The sequence below is a fragment of the Pleurodeles waltl genome, chromosome 12 (genome assembly GCF_031143425.1).
Source record: "Pleurodeles waltl isolate 20211129_DDA chromosome 12, aPleWal1.hap1.20221129, whole genome shotgun sequence".
Lineage (NCBI taxonomy): Eukaryota > Metazoa > Chordata > Amphibia > Caudata > Salamandridae > Pleurodeles > Pleurodeles waltl.
Genome location: NC_090451.1, coordinates 14066761 through 14090308, shown reverse-complemented (window position 1 = coordinate 14090308; position 23548 = coordinate 14066761).

Here is a 23548-nt window from a genome sequence, read left to right as displayed (position 1 = left end):
AGTGCCAGAAACAGGCACTACGAGGATGCGTGAAACGGTGCTCGCCGAAGTTGCACAAAGGAGTCCCACGTCGCCGGAGACCAACTTAGAAAGTCGTGCAATGCAGGTTAGAGTGCCGTGGACCCAGGCTTGGCTGTGCACACAGGATTTCCGCCGGAAGTGCACAGGGGCCGGAGAAGCTTGCAAAGTCGCGGTTCCCAGCAATGCAGCCCAGCGAGGTGAGGCAAGGACTTACCTCCACCAAACTTGGGCTGAAGAGTCACTGGACTGTGGGGGTCACTTGGACGGTGTCGCTGGATTCGAGGGACCTCGCTCGTCGTGCTGAGAGGAGACCCAAGGGACCGGAGATGCAGCTTTTTGGTGCCTGCGGTTGCAGGGGGAAGATTCCGTCGACCCACGGGAGATTTCTTCGGAGCTTCTGGTGCAGAGAGGAGGCAGACTACCCCCACAGCATGCACAAGCAGGAAAACAGTCGAGAAGGCGGCAGGATCAGCGTTACAGAGTTGCAGTAGTCGTCTTTGCTACTATGTTGCAGGTTTGCAGGCTTCCAGCGCGGTCAGCGGTCGATTCCTTATCAGAAGGTGAAGAGAGAGATGCAGAGGAACTCGGCTGAGCTCATGCATTCGTTATCTGAAGTTTCCCCAGAGACAGAGACCCTAAATAGCCAGAAAAGAGGGTTTGGCTACCTAGGAGAGAGGAAAGGCTACTAACACCTGAAGGAGCCTATCACAAGGAGTCTCTGACGTCACCTGGTGGCACTGGCCACTCAGAGCAGTCCAGTGTCCCAGCAGCACCTCTGTTTCCAAGATGGCAGAGGTCTGGAACACACTGGAGGAGCTCTGGACACCTCCCAGGGGAGGTGCAGGTCAGGGGAGTGGTCACTCCCCTTTCCTTTGTCCAGTTTCGCGCCAGAGCAGGGGCTAAGGGGTCCCTGAACCGGTGTAGACTGGCTTATGCAGAATTGGGCACATCTGTGCCCAACAAAGCATTTCCAGAGGCTGGGGGAGGCTACTCCTCCCCTGCCTTCACACCATTTTCCAAAGGGAGAGGGTGTCACACCCTCTCTCAGAGGAAGTTCTTTGTTCTGCCATCCTGGGCCAGGCCTGGCTGGACCCCAGGAGGGCAGCTGCCTGTCTGAGGGGTTGGCAGCAGCAGCAGCTGCAGAGAAACCCCAGGAAGGGCAGTCTGGCAGTACCAGGGTATGTGCTACAGACCACTGGGATCATGGAATTGTTCCAACAATGCCAGGATGGCATAGAGGGGGCAATTCCATGATCATAGACATGTTACATGGCCATATTCGGAGTTACCATGGTGAAGCTACATATAAGTAGTGACCTATATGTAGTGCACGCGTGTAATGGTGTCCCCGCACTCACAAAGTTCAGTGAATTGGCTCTGAACAATGTGGGGGCACCTTGGCTAGTGCCAGGGTGCCCTCACACTAAGTAACTTTGCACCTAACCTTTACCAGGTAAAGGTTAGACATATAGGTGACTTATAAGTTACTTAAGTGCAGTGTAAAATGGCTGTGAAATAACGTGGACGTTATTTCACTCAGGCTGCAGTGGCAGGCCTGTGTAAGATTTGTTAGAGCTCCCTATGGGTGGCAAAAGAAATGCTGCAGCCCATAGGGATCTCCTGGAACCCCAATACCCTGGGTACCTCAGTACCATATACTAGGGAATTATAAGGGTGTTCCAGTAAACCAATGTAAATTGGTAAAAATAGTCACTAGCCTGTCAGTGACAATTTGGAAAGAAATGAGAGAGCATAACCACTGAGGTTCTGATTAGCAGAGCCCCAGTGAGACAGTTAGTCACTACACAGGTAACACATTCAGGCACACTTATGAGCACTGGGGCCCTGGGATACCAGGGTCCCAGTGACACATACAACTAAAACAACATATATACAGTGAAAAATGGGGGTAACATGCCAGGCAAGATGGTACTTTCCTACAGTAACCCCCTCCCAGTTGAGATTCACAACAGCCATGGGGTGGCTAAGTGTGTTGTTGTGAGCATCGGTTACTTGGTACTGGTGACCAAGTAGGTGTTGTTCAGGGTGGACCAGTTTCTCTATGACCATAGTCACACTGGCATCAGTGTCCCTGTAGGCCTGAACCTCAACACCATTTATTAGGGGTAGCTGCTTGTACTTATCCATATTAAGGGGACAAGCAACAAAGGTGGCTAAATCAATAGCCCCCTCAGAGACTAACACAGCCTCTGTGGCCTCCCTAACAAGGCCAACCCCAACTAAGTTACCAATAGTGAGCCCAGCTACTCCCTTGGATTGGCTATTAGTAGGTTTGCTCCCACCACCACTGCTATTAGTAGGGACACTAGGGGTAGCAGTAGGGGTTGTAGTGGTAGGAGCATTGGTGCTTTTCTTTGGACAACTGGGATCTGTTGTCCAATGGCCTTTTATTTTACATAAATAGCACCATGGTTTCTTTTCCTTGTTCTGATTAAAAGAGGATTTGGGCCCACCACCCCCACCAGAGTGTTTTTGTGGGCCTGATGAAGACTCATTTTTAGATTTGTCCCCACCCTTGTCAGAAGACTTACCATCCTTCTTTTTGTTGCCATCTTTGTCACCCCCTGTATGAACTTTTCTGTTCACCCTTGTTCTGACCCATTTGTCTGCCTTCTTTCCCATTTCTTGGGGAGAGGTCAGATCAGAGTCCACCAAGTACTGGTGCAACAAATCAGACACACAATTATTAAGAATATGCTCTCTCAGGATTAAGTTATACAGGCTGTCATAATCAGTAACTTTACTGCCATGTAACCACCCCTCCAAGGCCTTCACTGAATGGTCAATAAAATCAACCCAGTCTTGTGAAGACTCCTTTTTGGTCTCTCTGAACTTTATCCTGTATTGTTCAGTGGTTAAGCCATAACCATCCAGGAGTGCATTCTTAAGAACTTGGAAATTATTGGCATCGTTTTCTTTCACAGTAAGGAGCCTATCCCTACCTTTTCCACTAAATGATAGCCATAGGATAGCAGCCCACTGCCTTTGAGGGACATCCTGTACAACACAGGCCCTCTCAAGTGCAGCAAACCACTTGTTAATGTCATACCCCTCCTTATAAGGGGGAACTCTCTTGTGCAGATTCCTGGAATCATGCTCTTTTACAGGATGACTATGGGGAATACTGCTGCTGCCACCATGGGTTTCTAAACCCAACTTCTGTCTTTCCTTCTCTAGTTCAAAGGACTGTCTATCCATATCCAGCTGTTGCTTTTTAAGCTTCAGTCTGGTTTGTTCCACCCCCAACTTATTGAGTTCCCTCTCTAACATTCTGTCATCAGGGTTGGTGGGAGGGACATTCCTAGATACAGAGGTATGATGGGAATGAACAGAAGGAGACCTGTCCCTTACAGAAGCCACCCTAACAGCTTGGCTGACAGTGTAATGTGAGAGCACATCATCTGGATGATGTGACTCCACCTCAGTACCAACTATGATAGACTGTCTAGTAATGAGCAGGCTAGGAAGTTTCTTTCCTGGACCTTTTCCTGGGGAAGTCCCTGGATCAGATTGGGAACCATTTGCTACTTTTCCAACAGATGTGGCCCCTTTGGCCTTATCTTGTTCTCTAAGCATATTAAGCAACAATTCCAAGGAAGGATTCTTCCCTACACTTAAACCTCTCTCTATGCAAAGACTCCTTGCTCCTTTCCAGCTAAGGTGATCATATGCAAGTTTGGACAGATCAACATTTTGGCCTGTGCCAGACATTTTTAGAGCGAGATAAAGTGATAGAAAAAGAGAAAAAAGTTTTCAGAACTTTTTGGAAAGACAGAAAAAAACTTTTTAAACTTTTAAGAACTTTTTGAAAGTTTAGAAGTACTTTTCAGCACTTTAGAAAAGAGTGAAAAGAGGAAATGCAAAACTTTTTAGCTATGTGTACACACACTGAACTTGTTTTGTATATTTTTCTCTTATGAAAAGTACAATGACAAGAGTGGTAAGTAGTCTCAAAGCACTTATCCCACCGCTGCACAACCAATATAGGAGGCTGGACTGGCTTGTAGTGAGTACCAAGGGGTACTTGCACCTTGCACCAGGCCCAGTTATCCCTTATTAGTGTATAGGGTGTCTAGCAGCTTAGGCTGATAGATAATGGTAGCTTAGCAGAGCAGCTTAGGCTGAACTAGGAGACGGGTGAAGCTACTACAGTACCACAAGTGTCACTTGCACAATATCATAAGAAAAGACAATAAACAGTTATACTAAAAATAAAGGTACTTTATTTTTATGACAATATGCCAAAGTATCTTAGAGTGTACCCTCAGTGAGAGGATAGGAAATATACACAAGATATATGTACACAATACCAAAAATATGCAGTATAGTCTTAGAAAACAGTGCAAACAATGTATAGTTACAATAGGATGCAATGGGGAAACATAGGGATAGGGGCAACACAAACCATATACTCCAAAAGTGGAATGCGAACCACGAATGGACCCCAAACCTATGTGACCTTGTAGAGGGTCGCTGGGACTATTAGAAAATAGTGAGAGTTAGAAAAATAACCCTCCCCAAGACCCTGAAAAGTGAGTGCAAAGTGCACTAAAGTTCCCCTAAGGACAAAGAAGTCGTGTTAGAGGAATAATGCAGGAAAGATACAAACCAACAATGCAACAACGCTGGATTTCCAATCTGAGGTACCTGTGGAACAAGAGGACCGAGTCCAAAAGTCACAAGCAAGTCGGAGATGGGCAGATGCCCAGGAAATGCCAGCTGCGGGTGCAAAGAAGCTTCTACTGGACAGAAGAAGCTGTGGTTTCTGCAAGAACGCAAAGGGCTAGAGACTTCCCCTTTGGAGGACGAATCCCACTCGCCTTGTAGAGTCGTGCAGAAGTGCTTTCCCGCCAAAAGAACGCCAATAAGCCTTGCTAGCTGCAAATCGTGCGGTTAGCGTTTTTGGATACTGCTGTGGCCCAGGAGGGACCAGGAGGTCGCAAATTGGACCAGGAGAGAGAGGGGACGTCGAGCAAGACAAGGAGCCCTCTCAGCAGCAGGTAGCACCCAGGAAAGTGCCAGAAACAGGCACTACAAGGATGCGTGAAACAGTGCTCACCCGAAGTCGCACAAAGGAGTCCCACGTCGCCGGAGACCAACTTAGAAAGTCGTGCAATGCAGGTTAGAGTGCTGTGGACCCAGGCTTGGCTGTGCACAAAGGATTTCCGCCGGAAGTGCACAGGGGCCGGAGTAGCTGCAAAAGTCGCAGTTCCCAGCAATGCAGTCTAGCGAGGTGAGGCAAGGACTTACCTCCACCAAACTTGGAATGAAGAGTCACTGGACTGTGGGGGCCACTTGGACAGAGTTGCTGAATTCGAGGGACCTCGCTCGTCGTGCTGAGAGGAGACCCAAGGGAGCGGTAATGCAGCTTTTTGGTGCCTGCGGTTGCAGGGGGAAGATTCCGTCGACCCACGGGAGATTTCTTCGGAGCTTCTAGTGCAGAGAAGAGGCAGACTACCCCCCAGCATGCACCACCAGGAAAACAGTCGAGAAGGTGGCAGGATCAGCGTTACAGAGTTGCAGTAGTCGTCTTTGCTACTTTGTTGCAGTGTTGCAGGCTTCCAGCGCAGTCAGCAGTCGATTCCTTGGCAGAAGGTGAAGAGAGAGATGCAGAGAAACTCGGATGAGCTCTTGCATTCGTTATCTAAAGTTTCCCCAGAGACAGAGACCCTAAATAGCCAGAAAAGAGGGTTTGGCTACCTAGGAGAGAGGATAGGCTAGCAACACCTGAAGGAGCCTATCAGAAGGAGTCTCTGACGTCACCTGGTGGCACTGGCCACTCAGAGCAGTCCAGTGTGCCAGCAGCACCTCTGTTTCCAAGATGGCAGAGGTCTGGAGCTCACTGGAGGAGCTCTGGACACCTCCCAGGGGAGGTGCAGGTCAGGGGAGTGGTCACTCCCCTTTCCTTTGTCCACTTTCGCGCCAGAGCAGGGCTAAGGGGTCCCCTGAACCGGTGTAGACTGGCTTATGCAGAATTGGGCACATCTGTGCACAACAAAGCATTTCCAGAGGCTGGGGGAGGCTACTCCTCCCCTGCCTTCACACCATTTTCCAAAGGGAGAGGGTGTAACACCCTCTCTCAGAGGAAGTCCTTTGTTCTGCCATCCTGGGCCAGGCCTGGCTGGACCCCAGGAGGGCAGATGCCTGTCTGAGGGGTTGGCAGCAGCAGCAGCTGCAGTGAAACCCCAGGAAGGGCAGTTTGGCAGTACCAGGGTCTGTGCTACAGACCACTGGGATCATGGGATTGTGCCAACTATGCCAGGATGACATAGAGGGGGCAATTCCATGATCATAGACATGTTACATGGCCATATTCGGAGTTACCATTGTGAAGCTACATATAGGTAGTGACCTATATGTAGTGCACGCGTGTAATGGTGTCCCCGCACTCACAAAGTCCGGGGAATTGGCCCTGAACAATGTGGGGGCACCTTGGCTAGTGCCAGGGTGCCCTCACACTAAGTAACTTTGCACCTAACCTTTACCAGGTAAAGGTTAGACATATAGGTGACGTATAAGTTACTTAAGTGCAGTGTAAAATGGCTGTGAAATAACGTGGACGTTATTTCTCTCAGGCTGCAGTGGCAGGCCTGTGTAAGAATTGTCAGAGCTCCCTATGGGTGGCAAAAGAAATGCTGCAGCCCATAGGGATCTCCTGGAACCCCAATACCCTGGGTTCCGCAGTACCATATACAAGGGAATTATAAGGGTGTTCCAGTAAGCCAATGTAAATTGGTAAAATTGGTCACTAGCCTGTCAGTGACAATTTGAAAGAAATGAGAGAGCATAACCACTGAGGTTCTGATTAGCAGAGCCTCAGTGAGACAGTTAGTCACTACACAGGTAACACATTCAGGCACACTTATGAGCACTGGGGCCCTGGAGAACAGGGTCCTAGTGACACATACCACTAAAACAACATATATACAGTGAAAAATGGGGGTAACATGCCAGGCAAGATGGTACTTTCCTACAACATACAACTAAAACAACATATATACAGTGAAAAATGGGGGTAACATGCCAGGCAAGATGGTACTTTCCTACACAACCCCCCCCCCCTAAACGAAGGACAATAAGACTAGCCATGCCCTGATGAGTCTTCATTGTCTAAGTGGAAATATCTGGAGAGTCCATCTGCATTGGAGTGGCTACTCCCAGGTCTATGTTCCACTGTATAGTCCATTCCCTGTAGGGATATGGCCCACCTCAACAATTTAGGATTTTCACCTTTCATTTGGTTTAGTCAAAGTAGAGGTTTGTGGTCTGTCTGAACAATTAAGTGAGAGCCAAACAGTTATGGCCTCAACTTCTTCAGTGCCCAGACCACAGCAAAGGCCTCCCTCTCAATGGCAGACAAACGCTTTTCTCTAGGGGTCAACCTCCTACTAATAAAAGCAACAGGTTGATCCTGGCCCTCAGAATTAAGTTGTGATAGGACTGCCCCTACTCCTAATTCAGATGCATCAGTTTGGACATAGAATTTTTTAGAGTAACAAGGGCTTTTCAGGACAGGTGCAGAGCACATGGCCTGCTTCAGCTCCTCAAAAGCTTTCTGACAGTTTGCTGTCCATAATACCTTTCTAGGCATTTTCTTGGATACGAGGTCATTAAGAGGGGCTGCAATGGAGCCATAGTTCTTAATGAACCTCCTGTAATACCCAGTGAGGCATAGGAAGGCTCTCACCTGAGTCTGAGTAGTAGGGGGAACCCAATCAATAATTGTTTGGATTTTCCCCTGAAGTGGTGCAATCTGTTCTCCACCAACAAGGTGTCCCAGATAAACCACCTTACCCTGCCCTATCTGGCACTTTGAAGCCTTGATAGTGAGGCCTGCCTTTTGCAGGGCCTCCAAACCTTTCCATAGGTGGACCAGGTGATCATCCCAGCTGGAGCTAAAGACAGCTATATCGTCCAAATATGCTGCACTGAAAGCTTCCAGCCCTTGCAGGACTGTGTTCACCAACCTCTGAAAAGTGGCAGGTGCATTTTTCAATCCAAAAGGCATTACAGTGAACTGGTAATGCCCTCCAATGGTTGAAAATGCAGTTTTAGGTTTAGCCTCTTCTGATAATTTGATCTGCCAATACCCTGCAGTCAAATCAAAAGTGCTTAGATACTTGGCAGATGCCAGTGTATCTATGAGCTCATCTGCCCTGGGTATAGGGTGAGCATCAGTTTTGGTTACCTGGTTGAGACCTCTGTAGTCTACACAAAACCGCATTTCTTTCTTTCCATCCTTGGAATGGGGTTTTGGTACAAGTACCACAGGAGAAGCCCATGGACTTTCAGAGTGCTCAACCACTCCTAGTTCTAACATTTTCTGCACCTCTTCCTTTATGCAGTCCCTAACATGGTCAGGCTGCCTATAGATCTTACTTTTGACAGGCAAGCTGTCTCCAGTATCTATAGTGTGCTCACACCAAGAAGTGGTACCTGGCACAGTAGAGAAGAGTTCAGAAAACTGACCCAGGAGATTTATGCACTGGTCTTTCTGCTCAGCAGTAAGACAATCAGCCAAAACTACACCTTCCACAAGAGCATCTTGTTCTGTGGAAGAGAAGAGATCAGGTAGAGGATCACTGTCTTCTTCCTGTCCCTCCTCAGTTGCCATGAGCAGGGTGAGATCAGCCCTGTCATAGTAGGGTTTCAGGCGGTTCACATGGAGCACCCTAAGGGGACTCCTGGCAGTGCCTAAGTCAACTAAATAGGTGCCTTCACCCTTTTTCTCAACAATTGTGTGGGGACCACTCCATTTATCTTGGAGTGTTCTTGGGGCTACAGGCTCCAAGACCCACACTTTCTGCCCTGGTTTGTACTGAACCAAAACAGCCTTCTGGTCATGCCATTGCTTTTGGAGCTCTTGGCTGGCCTGAAGGTTTTTACTGGCCTTTTTCATATACTCAGCCATCCTTGATCTGAGGCCAAGTACATAATCCACAATATCTTGTTTTGGAGCTTTTAAAGGTTGTTCCCAACCCTCCTTGACAAGTGTTAGTGGACCCCTAACAGGGTGTCCAAAGAGGAGTTCAAAGGGGCTGAAGCCCACTCCTTTCTGGGGTACCTCTCTGTAGGCAAAAAGGAGGCATGGTAACAGGATATCCCATCTCCTGCAGAGTTTATCAGGGAGACCCATAATCATGCCTTTGAGAGTTTTGTTAAATCTCTCCACCAGTCCATTTGTTTGTGGATGATAGCGTGTAGTGAACTTGTAAGTCACACCACACTCCTTCCACATGGCCTTTAAGTATGCAGACATGAAATTGCTTCCCCTGTCTGATACTACTTCCTTTGGGAAGCCCACCCTGGAAAATATTCCCAGGAGGGCCTTTGCCACTGGTGGTCCTTAAAGGAATAGCTTCAGGATATCTTGTGGCATGGTCCACTACCACCAAGATAAACCTATTGCCTGAAGCAGTAGGGGGGTCAAGGGGGCCAACTATGTCAACCCCTACCCTTTCAAAGGGAACCCCAACCACAGGCAGTGGAATAAGGGGTGCCTTTGGGGTGCCACCTGTCTTGCCACTGGCTTGACAGGTTTCACAGGACTTACAAAACTCTTTTGTGTCCTCAGACATTCTAGGCCAATGAAACAAGGGAACAAGCCTGTCCCAAGTTTTCATTTGTCCCAGATGTCCAGCTAGGGGAATGTCGTGGGCTAGAGTTAGGAGGAACTTTCTGTACTCCTGAGGAATCACTAACCTCCTGGCAGTTCCAGGTTTAGGATCCCTTGCTTCAGTGTACAAGAGGTTGTCCTCCCAGTAAACTCTGTGAGAGTCACTGACATCCCCATTAGCCTGTTTGACAGCTTGCTGTCTGAGACCCTCTAGTGTGGGACAGGTTTGCTGTGCCACACTCAGCTCCTCCCTGGCAGGCCCCCCTTCACCTAAAAGCTCAGCAGTGTCTGCTTCCAGCTCCTCTGGTGTAGGTTCTGCACAGGGTGGAAATTCTTCTTCCTCAGAAGTTGAATCCACAGTAGAGGGAGGGATAGTAGGAAGTGCTTTACTTCTACTAGCCCTAGCTTTAGGGAGCACTTGGTCCATTGTTCCAGGATCCAAGCTTCCCTGTCCTTTTTGCTTTTTGGCCTGAGCCCTGGTTAAAGCAAAAATATGCCCTGGGATGCCCAGCATTGCTGCATGGGCCTCTAACTCCACATCTGACCAAGCTGATGTCTCCAAATCATTTCCTAGTTGACAGTCTACAGGTAAATCTGTGGCTACCACAACTTTCTTTGGACCAGTAACCCCCCCCCAGTTGAGATTTACAACAGCCATGGGGTGGCTAAGTGTGTTGTTGTGAGCATCGGTTACTTGGTACTGGTGACCAAGTAGGTGTTGTTCAGGGTGGACCAGTTTCTCTATGACCATAGTCACACTGGCACCAGTGTCCCTGTAGGCCTGAACCTCAACACCATTTATTAGGGGTAGCTGCTTGTACTTATCCATATTAAGGGGACAAGCAACTAAGGTGGCTAAATCAATAGCCCCCTCAGAGACTAACACAGCCTCTGTGGTCTCCCTAACAATACCAACCCCAACTAAGTTACCAAAAGTGAGCCCAGCTACTCCCTTGGATTGGCTATTAGTAGGTTTGCTCCCACCACCACTGCTATTAGTAGGGACACTAGGTGTAGCAGTAGGGGTTGTAGTGCTAGGAGGCTTGGTGCTTTTCTTTGGACAAATGGGATCTGTTGTCCAATGACCTTTTATTTTACATAAATAGCACCATGGTTTCTTTTCCTTGTTTTGATTAGAAGAGGATTTGGGCCCACCACCCCCACCAGAGTGTTTTTGTGGGCCTGATGAAGACTCATTTTTAGATTTGTCCCCACCCTTGTCAGAAGACTTACCATCCTTCTTCTTGCCATCTTTGTCACCCCCTGTATGAACTTTTCTGTTCACCCTTGTTCTGACCCATTTGTCTGCCTTTTTTCCCAATTCTTGGGGAGAGGTCAGATCAGAGTCCACCAAGTACTGGTGCAACAAATCAGACACACAATTATTAAGAATATGCTCTCTCAGGATCAAGTTATACAGGCTGTCATAATCAGTAACTTTACTGCCATGTAACCACCCCTCCAAGGCCTTCACTGAATGGTCAATGAAATCAACCCAGTCTTGTGAAGACTCCTTTTTGGTCTCTCTGAACTTTATCCTGTATTGTTCAGTGGTTAAGCCATAACCATCCAGGAGTGCATTCTTAAGAACTGTAAAATTATTGGCATCACTTTCTTTCACAGTAAGGAGCCTATCCCTACCTTTTCCACTAAATGATAGCCATAGGATAGCAGCCCACTGCCTTTGAGGGACATCCTGTACAGCACAGGCCCTCTCAAGTGCAGCAAACCACTTGTTAATGTCATCCCCCTCCTTATAAGGGGGAACTATCTTATGCAGATTCCTGGAATCATGCTCTTTTGCAGGATGACTATGGGGAATACTGCTGCTGCCACCATGGGTTTCTAAACCCAACTTCTGTCTTTCCTTCTCTAGTTCTAAAGACTGTCTATCCAAATCCAGCTGTTGCTTTTTAAGCTTCAGTCTGGTTTGTTCCACCCTCAACTTATTGAGTTCCCTTTCTAACATTCTGTCATCAGGGTGGGTGGGAGGGACATTCCGAGACACAGAAGTATGATCAGAATGAACAGAAGGAGACCTGTCCCTTACAGAGGGCACCCTAACAGCTTGGCTAACAGTGTAATGTGAGAGCACAGCATCTGTATGATGTGACTCCACCTCAGTACCAACTATGCTAGACTGTCTAGTAATGGGCAGGCTAGGAAGTTTCTTTCCTGAATCTTTTCCTGGGGGGTCCCTGGATCAGATTGGGAACCATTAGCTACTTTTTCAACAGATGGGACACTTTTAGCCTTATCTTGTTCTCTAAGCATGTTAAGTAACAATTCCAAGGAAGGATTCTTCCCTACACTCAAACCTCTCTCTATGCAGAGACTCCTTGCTCCTTTCCAGCTAAGGTGATCATATGCAAGTTTGGACAGATCAACATTTTGGCCTGTGCCAGACATTTTTAGAGAGAGTTAAAGTGATAGAAAAAGAGAAAAAAGTTTGTCAGAGCTTTTAGAAAGACAGAGAAAAAAAACTTTTTAAACTTTTTAGAACTTTTTGAAAGTTTAGAAGTACTTTTCAGCACTTTAGAAAAGAGTGAAAAGAGGAAATGCAAAACTTTTTAGTTATGTGTACACACACTGAACTTGTTTTGTATAATTTTCTCTTATGAAAAGTACAATGACAAGAGTGGTAAGTAGTCTCAAAGCACTTATCCCACCGCTGCACAACCAATGTAGGACGCTGGACTGGCTTGTAGTGAGTACCAAGGGGTACTTGCACCTTGCACCAGGCCCAGTTATCCCTTATTAGTGTATAGGGTGTCTAGCAGCTTAGGCTGATAGATAATGGTAGCTTAGCAGAGCAGCTTAGGCTGAACTAGGAGACGAGTGAAGCTCCTACAGTACCACAAGTGTCACTTGCACAATATCATAAGAAAACACAATACACAGTTATACTAAAAATAAAGGTACTTTATTTTTATGACAATATGCCAAAGTATCTTAGAGTGTACCCTCAGTATGAGGATAGCAAATATACACAAGTTATATGTACACAATACCAAAAATATGCAGTATAGTCTTAGAAAACAGTGCAAACAATGTATAGTTACAATAGGATGCAACGGGGACACATAGGGATGGGGCAACACAAACCATATACTCCAAAAGTGGAATGCGAACCACGAATGGACCCCAAACCTATGTGACCTTGTAGAGGGTCGCTGGGACTATTAGAAAATAGTGAGGGTTAGAAAAATAGCCCACCCCAAGACCCTGAAAAGTGAGTGCAAAGTGCACTAAAGTTCCCCAAAGGACATAGAAGTCGTGATAGGGGAATTCTGCAGGAAAGACACAAACCAGCAATGCAACAACAATGGATTTCCAGTCGAGGGTACCTGTGGAATAAGGGGACCAAGTCCAAAAGTCACAAGCAAGTCGGAGATGGGCAGATGCGCAGGAAATGCCAGCTGTGGGTGCAAAGAAGCTTCTACTGGACAGGAGAAGCTTAGGTTTTTGCAGGAACGACAAGGGCTAGAGACTTCCCCTTTGGAGGACGGATCCCTCACGCCATGGAGAGTTGTGCAGAAGTGTTTTCCCGCCGATAGACTGCTAACAAGCCTTGCTAGCTGCAAATTGTGCTGTTAGTGTTTTTGGACGCTGCTGTGGCCCAGGAGGGACCAGGATGTCGCAAATTGCGCCAGGAGACAGAGGGCCCATCGAGCAAGATAAGGAGCCCTCTCAGCAGCAGGTAGCACCCAGAGAAGTGCCAGAAACAGGCACTACAAGGATGCGTGAAACGGTGCTCACCCGAAGTTGCACAAAGGAGTCCCAAGTCGCCGGAGACCAACTTAGAAAGTTGTGCAATGCAGGTTAGAGTGCCGTGGACCCAGGCTTGGCTGTGCACAAAGGATTTCCGCCGGAAGTGCACAGGGGCCGGAGTAGCTGCAAAACTCGCGGTTGCCAGCAATGCAGTCTGGCGTGGGGAGGAAAGGACTTACCTCCACCAAACTTGGACTGAAGAGTCACTGGACTGTGGGGGTCACTTGGACACAGTTGCTAGATTCGAGGGACCTCGCTCGTCGTGCTGAGAGGAGACCCAAGGGACCGGTGATGCAGTTCTTTGGTGCCTGCGGTTGCAGGGGGAAGATTCCATCGACCCACGGGAGATTTCTTCGGAGCTTCTAGTGCAGAGAGGAGGCAGACTACCCCCACAGCATGCACCACCAGGAAAGCAGTCGAGAAGGCGGCAGGATCAGCGTTACAGAGTTGCAGTAGTCGTCTTTGCTACTATGTTGCAGTTTTGCAGGCTTCCAGCGCGGTCAGCAGTCGATTCCTTGGCAGAAGGTGAAGAGAGAGATGCAGAGGAACTCGGATGAGCTCTTGCATTCGTTATCTAAAGTTTCCCCAGAGACAGAGACCCTAAATAGCCAGAAAAGAGGGTTTGGCTACCTAGGAGAGAGGATAGGCTAGCAACACCTGAAGGAGCCTATCAGAAGGAGTCTCTGACGTCACCTGGTGGCACTGGCCACTCAGAGCAGTCCAGTGTGCCAGCAGCACCTCTGTTTCCAAGATGGCAGAGGTCTGGAGCACACTGGAGTAGCTCTGGACACCTCCCAGGGGAGGTGCAGGTCAGGGGAGTGGTCACTCCCCTTTCCTTTGTCCAGTTTCACGCCAGAGCAGGGCTAAGGGGTCCCTGAACCGGTGTAGACTGGCTTATGCAGAAATGGGCACCAAATGTGCCCATGAAAGCATTTCCAGAGGCTGGGGGAGGCTACTCCTCCCCTGCCTTCACACCATTTTCCAAAGGGAGAGGGTGTAACACCCTCTCTCAGAGGAAGTCCTTTGTTCTGCCATCCTGGGACAAGCCTGGCTTGACCCCAGGAGGGCAGAAACCTGTCTGAGGGGTTGGCAGCAGCAGCTGCAGTGACACCCCAGGAAAGGCAGTTTGGCAGTACCAGTGTCGGTGCTACAGACCACTGGGATCATGGGATTGTGCCAACTATGCCAGGATGGCATAGAGGGGGCAATTCCATGATCATAGACATGTTACATGGCCATATTCGGAGTTACCATTGTGAAGCTACATATAGGTAGTGACCTATATGTAGTGCACGCGTGTAATGGTGTCCCCGCACTCACAAAGTCCGGGGAATTGGCCCTGAACAATGTGGGGGCACCTTGGCTAGTGCCAGGGTGCCCTCACACTAAGTAACTTTGCACCTAACCTTTACCAGGTAAAGGTTAGACATATAGGTGACTTATAAGTTACTTAAGTGCAGTGTAAAATGCCTGTGAAATAACGTGGACGTTATTTCACTCAGGCTGCAGTGGCAGGCCTGTGTAAGAATTGTCAGAGCTCCCTTTGGGTGGCAAAAGAAATGCTGCAGCCCATAGGGATCTCCTGGAACCCCAATGCCCTGGGTACCTTAGTACCATATACTAGGGAATTATAAGGGTGTTCCAGTAAGCCAATGTAAATTGGTAAAATTGGTCACTAGCCTGTTAGTGACAATTGGAAAGAAATGAGAGAGCATAACCACTGAGGTTCTGATTAGCAGAGCCTCAGTGAGACAGTTAGTCACTACACAGGTAACACATTCAGGCACACTTATGAGCACTGGGGCCCTGGATACCAGGATCCCAGTGGCACATACAACTAAAACAACATATATACAGTGAAAAATGGGGGTAACATGCCAGGCAAGATGGTACTTTCCTACACTGTGTTAGTCTCTGAGAGGGCTATTGATTTAGCCACCTTGGTTGCTTGTCCCCTTAACATGGATAAGTACAAGCAACTCCCCCTAATAAATGGTGTTGAGGTTCAGGCCTACAGGGACATAGGTGCCAGTGTTAAAATGGTAATAGAGAAACTGGTCCACCCTGAACAACACCTACTTGGTCACAAGTACCAAGTAACCGATGCTCATAACAACACCCTTAGCCACCCCATGGCTGTTGTGAATCTCAACTGGGGGGGAGTTACTGGCCCAAATAAAGTTGTGGTTGCCTCAGATTTACCTGTAGACTGTCTAATAGGAAATGATTTAGAGACATCAGCTTGGGCAGAAGTGGAGTTGGAGGCTCATGCAGCAATGCTGGGCATTCCAGGGCATATTTTTGCTTTGACCAGGGCTCAGGCCAAAAAGCAAAAAGGACAGGATGACTTGGATCCTGGAAGAATGGACCAAGTGCTCCCTAAAGCTAGGGTTAATAAAGGTAAAACAGTACTTACTATCCCTCCCTCTACAGTGGATTCTAATTCTGAGGAAGAAGAATTTCCAACCTGTGCAGAACCTACACCAGAGGAGCTGGAAGCAGACACTGCTGAGCTTTTGGGTGAAGGGGGGCCTGCCAGGGAGGAGCTGAGTGTGGCACAGCATACCTGTCCCACACTAGAGGGTTTAAGGCAGCAAGCTGTCAAAAAAGCAAATGGGGATGTCAGTGACTCTCACAGAGTTTACTGGGAGGACAACCTCTTGTACACTGAAGCAAGGTATCCAAAACCTGGAGCTGCCAGGAGATTGGTGATTCCTCAAGAGTACAGAAAGTTCCTCCTAACTCTAGCCCACGACATTCCCATAGCTGAACATTTGGGGCAAATGAAAACTTGGGACAGGCTTCTTCCCTTGTTTCATTGGCCTAGAATGTCAGAGGACACAAAGGAATTTTGTAAGTCCTGTGAAACCTGTCAAGCCAGTGGCAAGACAGGTGGCACTCCAAAGGCACCCCTTATTCCACTGCCTGTGGTTGGGTTTCCCTTTGAAAGGGTAGGGGTTGACATAGTTGGCCCCCTTGACCCTCCTACTGCTTCAGGCAATAGGTTTATCTTGGTGGTATTGGACCATGCCACCAGATATCCTGAAGCAATTCCTCTAAGGACCACTACAGCTCCTGCAGTGGCAAAGGCCCTCCTAGGAATCCTTTCCAGGGTGGGCTTCCCAAAAGAGGTGGTATCAGACAGGGGAAGCAATTTCATGTCTGCTTACTTCAAGGCCATGTGGAAGGAGTGTGGTGTGATATACAAGTTCACCACACCCTATCATCCACAAACAAATGGACTGGTGGAGAGATTTAACAAAACTCTCAAAGGCATGATTATGGGACTCCCTGAAAAACTCCGCAGGAGATGGGATATCCTGTTACCTTGCCTCCTTTTTGCTTATAGGGAGGTATCCCAGAAAGGAGTGGGCTTCAGCCCCTTTGAACTCCTCTTTGGACACCCTGAGAGAGGTCCTCTAACATTTGTTAAGGAGGGTTGGGAACAACCTTTAAAAGCTCCAAAGCAAGACATAGTGGACTATGTACTTGGCCTCAGATCTAGGATGGCTGAGTACATGAAAAAGGCCAGTAAAAACCTTCAGGCCAGCCAAGAGCTCCAGAAGCAATGGCATGACCAGAAGGCTGTTTTGGTTCAGTACCAACCAGGGCAGAAAGTGTGGGTCTTGGAGCCTGTGGCCCCAAGAGCACTCCAAGACAAATGGAGTGGACCCCACATAATTGTTGAAAAGAAGGGTGAAGTCACCTACTTAGTTGACTTAGGCACTGCCAGGAGTCCCCTTAGGGTGCTTCATGTCAATCGCCTGAAACCCTACTATGACAGGGCTGATCTCACCCTGCTCATGGCACCTGATGAGGGACAGGAAGAAGAGAGTGACCCTCTCCCTGATCTCTTCTCTTCCACAGAACAAGATGCTCTAGTGGAAGGTGTAGTTGTGGCAGATTGTCTTACTGCTGAACAGAAAGACCACTGCATAAATCTCCTGGGTCAGTTTTCTGAAGTCTTCTCTACTGTGCCAGGTACCACTTCTTGGTGTGAGCACACTATAGATACTGGAGACAGCTTGCCTGTCAAAAGTAAGATCTATAGGCAGCCTGACCATGTCAGAGACTGCATAAAGCAAGAGGTGCAGAAAATGCTTGAACTGGGAGTGGTTGAGCACTCTGAAAGTCCATGGGCCTCTCCTGTGGTACTTGTACCAAAACCTCATTCCAAGGATGGAAAGAAGGAAATGCGGTTTTGTGTAGACTACAGAGGTCTCAACCAGGTAACCAAAACTGATGCTCACCCTATACCCAGGGCAGATGAGCTATTAGATACACTGGCATCTGCCAAGTATCTAAGGACTTTTGATTTGACTGCAGGGTATTGGCAGATCAAATTATCAGAAGATGCAAAAGCAAAAACTGCATTTTCAACCATTGGAGGCCATTACCAATTCACAGTAATGCCTTTTGGATTGAAAAATGCACCTGCCACTTTTCAAAGGTTGGTGAATACAGTCCTGCAAGGGCTGGAAGCTTTTAGTGCAGCATATCTAGATGATATAGCTGTCTTTAGCTCCAGTTGGGATGATCACCTGGTCCACCTATGGAAAGTTTTGGAGGCCCTGCAAAAGGCAGGCCTCACTATCAAGGCTTCAAAGTGCCAGATAGGGCAGGGGAAGGTGGTTTATCTGGGACACCTGGAAGGTGGAGAACAGATTGCACCACTTCAGGGGAAAATCCAAACTGTTATAGATTGGGTTCCCCCTACTACTCAGACTCAGGTGAGAGCCTTTTTAGGCCTCACTGGGTACTATAGGAGGTTCATAAAGAACTGTGGCTCCATTGCAGCCCCTCTTAATGACCTCACATCGAAGAAAATGCCTAAGAAAGTATTATGGACAGCAAACTGTCAGAAAGCTTTTGAGGAGCTGAAGCAGGCCATGTGCTCTGCACCTGTCCTGAAAAGCCCTTGTTACTCTAAAAAATTCTATGTCCAAACTGATGCATCTGAATTAGGAGTAGGGGCAGTCCTATCACAACTTAATTCTGAGGGCCAGGATCAACCTGTTGCTTTTATTAGTAGGAGGTTGACCCCTAGTGTAGGAGGCTGGACTGGCTTGTAGTGATTACCAAGGGGTACTTGCACCTTGCACCAGGCCCAGTTATCCCTTATTAGTGTATAGAGTGTCTAGCAGCTTAGGCTGATAGATAATGGTAGCTTAGCAGAGCAGCTCAGGCTGAACTAGGAGACGTGTGAAGCTACTACAGTACCACCTAGTGTCATATGCACAATATCATAAGAAAACACAATACACAGTTATACTAAAAATAAAGGTACTTTATTTTTATGACAATATGCCAAAGTATCTTAGAGTGTACCCTCAGTGAGAGGATAGGAAATATACACAAGATATATATACACAATAGCAAAAATATGCAGTATAGTCTTAGAAAACAGTGCAAACAATGTATAGTTACAATAGGATGCAATGGGGAAACATAGGGATAGGGGCAACACAAACCATATACTCCAAAAGTGGAATGCGAACCACGAATGGACCCCAAACCTATGTGACCTTGTAGAGGGTCGCTGGGACTATTAGAAAATAGTGAGAGTTAGAAAAATAACCCTCCCCAAGACCCTGAAAAGTGAGTGCAAAGTGCACCAAAGTTCCCCTAAGGACAAAATAGTCGTGTTAGAGGGAAAATGCAAGGAAAACACAAATCAGCAATGCAACAACGATGGATTCCTGACTGAGGGTACCTGTGGAACAAGGGGACCAAGTCCAAAAGTCACAAGCAACTCGGAGATGGGCAGATGCCCAAGAAATGCCAGCGGTTGGTGCAAAGAAGCTCTTACTAGGCTGAAGAACTGTGAATACTGCAGGAACGACAAGGGCTAGAAACTTCCCCTTTGGAGGATGGATCCCCCACGCCTTGGAGAGTCGTGCAGAAGTGTTTTCCCGCCAGATGGACGCCAACAAGCCTTGCTACACGCAAATCGTGCGTTTGGCGTTTTTGGACGCTGCTGGGGCCCAGGAGGGACCAGGAGGTCGCAAATTGGACCTGCAGAGAGAGGGGATGTCGAGCAAGACAAAGAGCCCTCACTGAAGCAGGTAGCACCCGGAGAAGTGCCAGAAACAGGCACTACGAGGATGCGTGAAACGGTGCTCGCCGAAGTTGCACAAAGGAGTCCCACGTCGCCGGAGACCAACTTAGAAAGTCGTGCAATGCAGGTTAGAGTGCCGTGGACCCAGGCTTGGCTGTGCACGAAGGATTTCCGCCGGAAGTGCACAGGGGCCGGAGTAGCTTGCAAAGTCGCGGTTCCCAGCAATGCAGCCCAGCGAGGTGAGGCAAGAACTTACCTCCACCAAACTTGGGCTGAAGAGTCACTGGACTGTGGGGGTCACTTGGACGGTGTCGCTGGATTCGAGGGACCTCGCTCGTCGTGCTGAGAGGAGACCCAAGGGACCGGTGATGCAGCTTTTTGGTGCCTGCGGTTGCAGGGGGACGATTCCGTCGACCCACGGGAGATTTCTTCGGAGCTTCTGGTGCAGAGAGGAGGCACGCTACCCCCACAGCATGCACAAGCAGGAAAACAGTCGAGACGGCGGCAGGATCAGCGTTACAGAGTTGCAGTAGTCGTCTTTGCTACTATGTTGCAGGTTTGCAGGCTTCCAGCGCGGTCAGCGGTCGATTCCTTATCAGAAGGTGAAGAGGGAGATGCAGAGGAACTCGGCTGAGCTCATGCATTCGTTATCTAAAGTTTCCCCAGAGACAGAGACCCTAAATAGCCAGAAAAGAGGGTTTGGCTACCTAGGAGAGAGGAAAGGCTACTAACACCTGAAGGAGCCTATCAGCAGGAGTCTCTGACGTCACCTGGTGGCACTGGCCACTCAGAGCAGTCCAGTGTGCCAGCAGCACCTCTGTTTCCAAGATGGCAGAGGTCTGGAGCACACTGGAGGAGCTCTGGACACCTCCCAGGGGAGGTGCAGGTCAGGGGAGTGGTCACTCCCCTTTCCTTTGTCCAGTTTCGCGCCAGAGCAGGGGCTAAGGGGTCCCTGAACCGGTGTAGACTGGCTTATGCAGAATTGGGCACATCTGTGCCCAACAAAGCATTTCCAGAGGCTGGGGGAGGCTACTCCTCCCCTGCCTTCACACCATTTTCCAAAGGGAGAGGGTGTCACACCCTCTCTCAGAGGAAGTTCTTTGTTCTGCCATCCTGGGCCAGGCCTGGCTGGACCCCAGGAGGGCAGCTGCCTGTCTGAGGGGTTGGCAGCAGCAGCAGCTGCAGTGAAACCCCAGGAAGGGCAGTCTGGCAGTACCAGGGTCTGTGCTACAGACCACTGGGATCATGGAATTGTACCAACAATGCCAGGATGGCATAGAGGGGGCAATTCCATGATCATAGACATGTTACATGGCCATATTCGGAGTTACCATGGTGAAGCTACATATAGGTAGTGACCTATATGTAGTGCACGCGTGTAATGGTGTCCCCGCACTCACAAAGTTCAGTGAATTGGCTCTGAACAATGTGGGGGCACCTTGGCTAGTGCCAGGGTGCCCTCACACTAAGTAACTTTGCACCTAACCTTTACCAGGTAAAGGTTAGACATATTGGTGACTTATAAGTTACTTAAGTGCAGTGTAAAATGGCTGTGAAATAACGTGGACGTTATTTCACTCAGGCTGCAGTGGCAGGCCTGTGTAAGAATTGTCAGAGCTCCCTATGGGTGGCAAAAGAAATGCTGCAGCCCATAGGGATCTCCTGGAACCCCAATACCCTGGGTACCTCAGTACCATATACTAGGGAATTATAAGGGTGTTCCAGTAAGCCAATGTAAATTGGTAAAAATGGTCACTAGCCTGTCAGTGACAATTTGAAAGTAATGAGAGAGCATAACCACTGAGGTTCTGGTTAGCAGAGCCTCAGTGAGACAGTTAGGCACCACACAGGGAACATACACATGCACACCTATGAGCACTGGGGCCCTGTGTGACAGGGTCCCAGTGACACATACATATAGGCCACAAACCTATGAGCACTGGGGTCCTGACCAGCAGGATCCCAGTGACACATAACAACCATACTGAAAACATGGTGTTTTCACTATGAGCACTGAGGCCTGGCTATCAGGATCCCAGTGAGACAGTGAAAACAGTGACAAACACCCTGACATACACTCACAAACAGGCCAAAAGTGGGGGTAACAAGGCTAGAAAGAGGCTACCTTCTCACACAACCCCCCCCCAAACGAAGGACAATAAGGCTAACCTTGGCCAGTTGAGACTTTATTGTCTAAGTGGTGATAAGTAGAGAGTAGCTCTGCAATAGACTGGTTACTCCCTTTATCATCCACTATATGGTTACTTCCCTGTGGGGATGTAAACCACCCTGTTTGAAGTTTTTTAGCTAAGCAACAATGTGAAGATGTATTTTCAGAGTTTCTATCAGTAAGTTTTAGGTTAGAGCAGTGGGAATTGTCCACTGAACCTATTTGTAGTGATGGAAATGCCAGACAGGGATGCTGTCTCAGAAAAGCCATAGCTGGGCAAAAACTTTGTCCATCTGGCTGGAAGAGAGAACAGGGATGCTGTTTCTCTTGAGTTGGAGCAGGGCAGGGATGCTGTCCTATGAGCTCCACACTAGGGCAGGGATGCTGTCCTAAGTGTTGTGAGGTAGTGCAGGGTTTCTGCACTAAAGTTTCTCTGGGAGGGTTGGAGGGATGCTCCATGTTAACTAAAATGGTGCTGTTTTTCTCACCAATGTTAGTTATCCCACAGAGAGGTACTTCCACCTCAGGGAGTCCAGCTTTGCCAGCTGATGATTCCCTTGGAACAGGTGCCACCCCAGGAGAGGTTTCTCCCACCACAGGAATAGTATCCTGAATGGTAGGGTGGTTAGGGGATACTGTGATACCCTTTTTACCTGTTGATGGAGAGGGATCCTGAGTTTTCAGGCCTTCTCTCCTTTGCTTTTTCATTTCACTTGAAATGAGAGGGAACAATTCCTCAGGGATGCCCAGCATGGCTGCATGGGCATAAAACTCTACATCAGCCCAACCGGAGGCCTCTAGGTCATTACCTAAGAGACAGTCTACAGGTAAGCTAGGTGATACCACCACCTGCTTAGGGCCAGTAACTCCACCCCAACTAAACTGAATTATAGCTAAGGGAAGAAACTTAGTGGAGTTATGGACATCAATAATCTTATACTGTTGTCCAATGATGTGTTGTTCAGGAGGCACTAGGTTTTCAGTCACCAAAGTGATACTGGCACCTGTGTCCCTGTAGGCCAAGGCCTCAACACCATTTATTGAAACTGTCTGCCTGTACTTATCCATTGTAAGGGGACAAGCAGCCAGTGTGGCAAGGCCAATGCCACTAGGTGTGACAGAAACTGTCTTGGGACTGATTACATCAGTTTCCACTATGGACCCATAAGTGAACCCAACTACACCCTTTGCTTGACTGTTGCCAGCAGTCCCACCACTAGTACCACTACTGCTAGGGGCACTAGAGCTTGATGTATTAGTGGTGGTAGGCTCAGGGGGTTTACCTGGACAGGACTTATCCCCTGGCCTATGGCCTCTGTTTTTACACACAAAGCACCAAGGCTTTTTAATGTGTGCAGGTTGGGAAGAAGAGGAAGAATTTGTTTTATCCCCACCCTCTGAAGAGTGTTTAAGATTTGAAGTGGGATCTTTGGTTTTACCCTTATCCCCATGCTTATCTTGAGATTTTTCACCATCTTTCTTCTTATTGCCATCTTTGTCACCCCCTGTATGAACTTTTCTGTTCACCCTTGTTCTGACCCATTTGTCTGCCTTCTTTCCCAATTCTTGGGGAGAGGTCAGATCAGAGTCTACCAGGTACTGGTGCAACAAATCAGACACACAATTATTAAGTATATGCTCTCTCAGGATTGTGTTATACAGGCTTTCATAATCAGTAACTTTACTGCCATGTAACCACCCCTCCAAGGCCTTCACTGAATGGTCAATGAAATCAACCCAGTCTTGTGAAGACTCCTTTTTGGTCTCTCTGAACTTTATCCTGTACTGTTCAGTGGTTAAGCCATAACCATCCAGGAGTGCATTCTTAAGAACTTGGAAATTATTAGCATCATTTTCTTTTACAGTAAGGAGCCTATCCCTACCTTTTCCA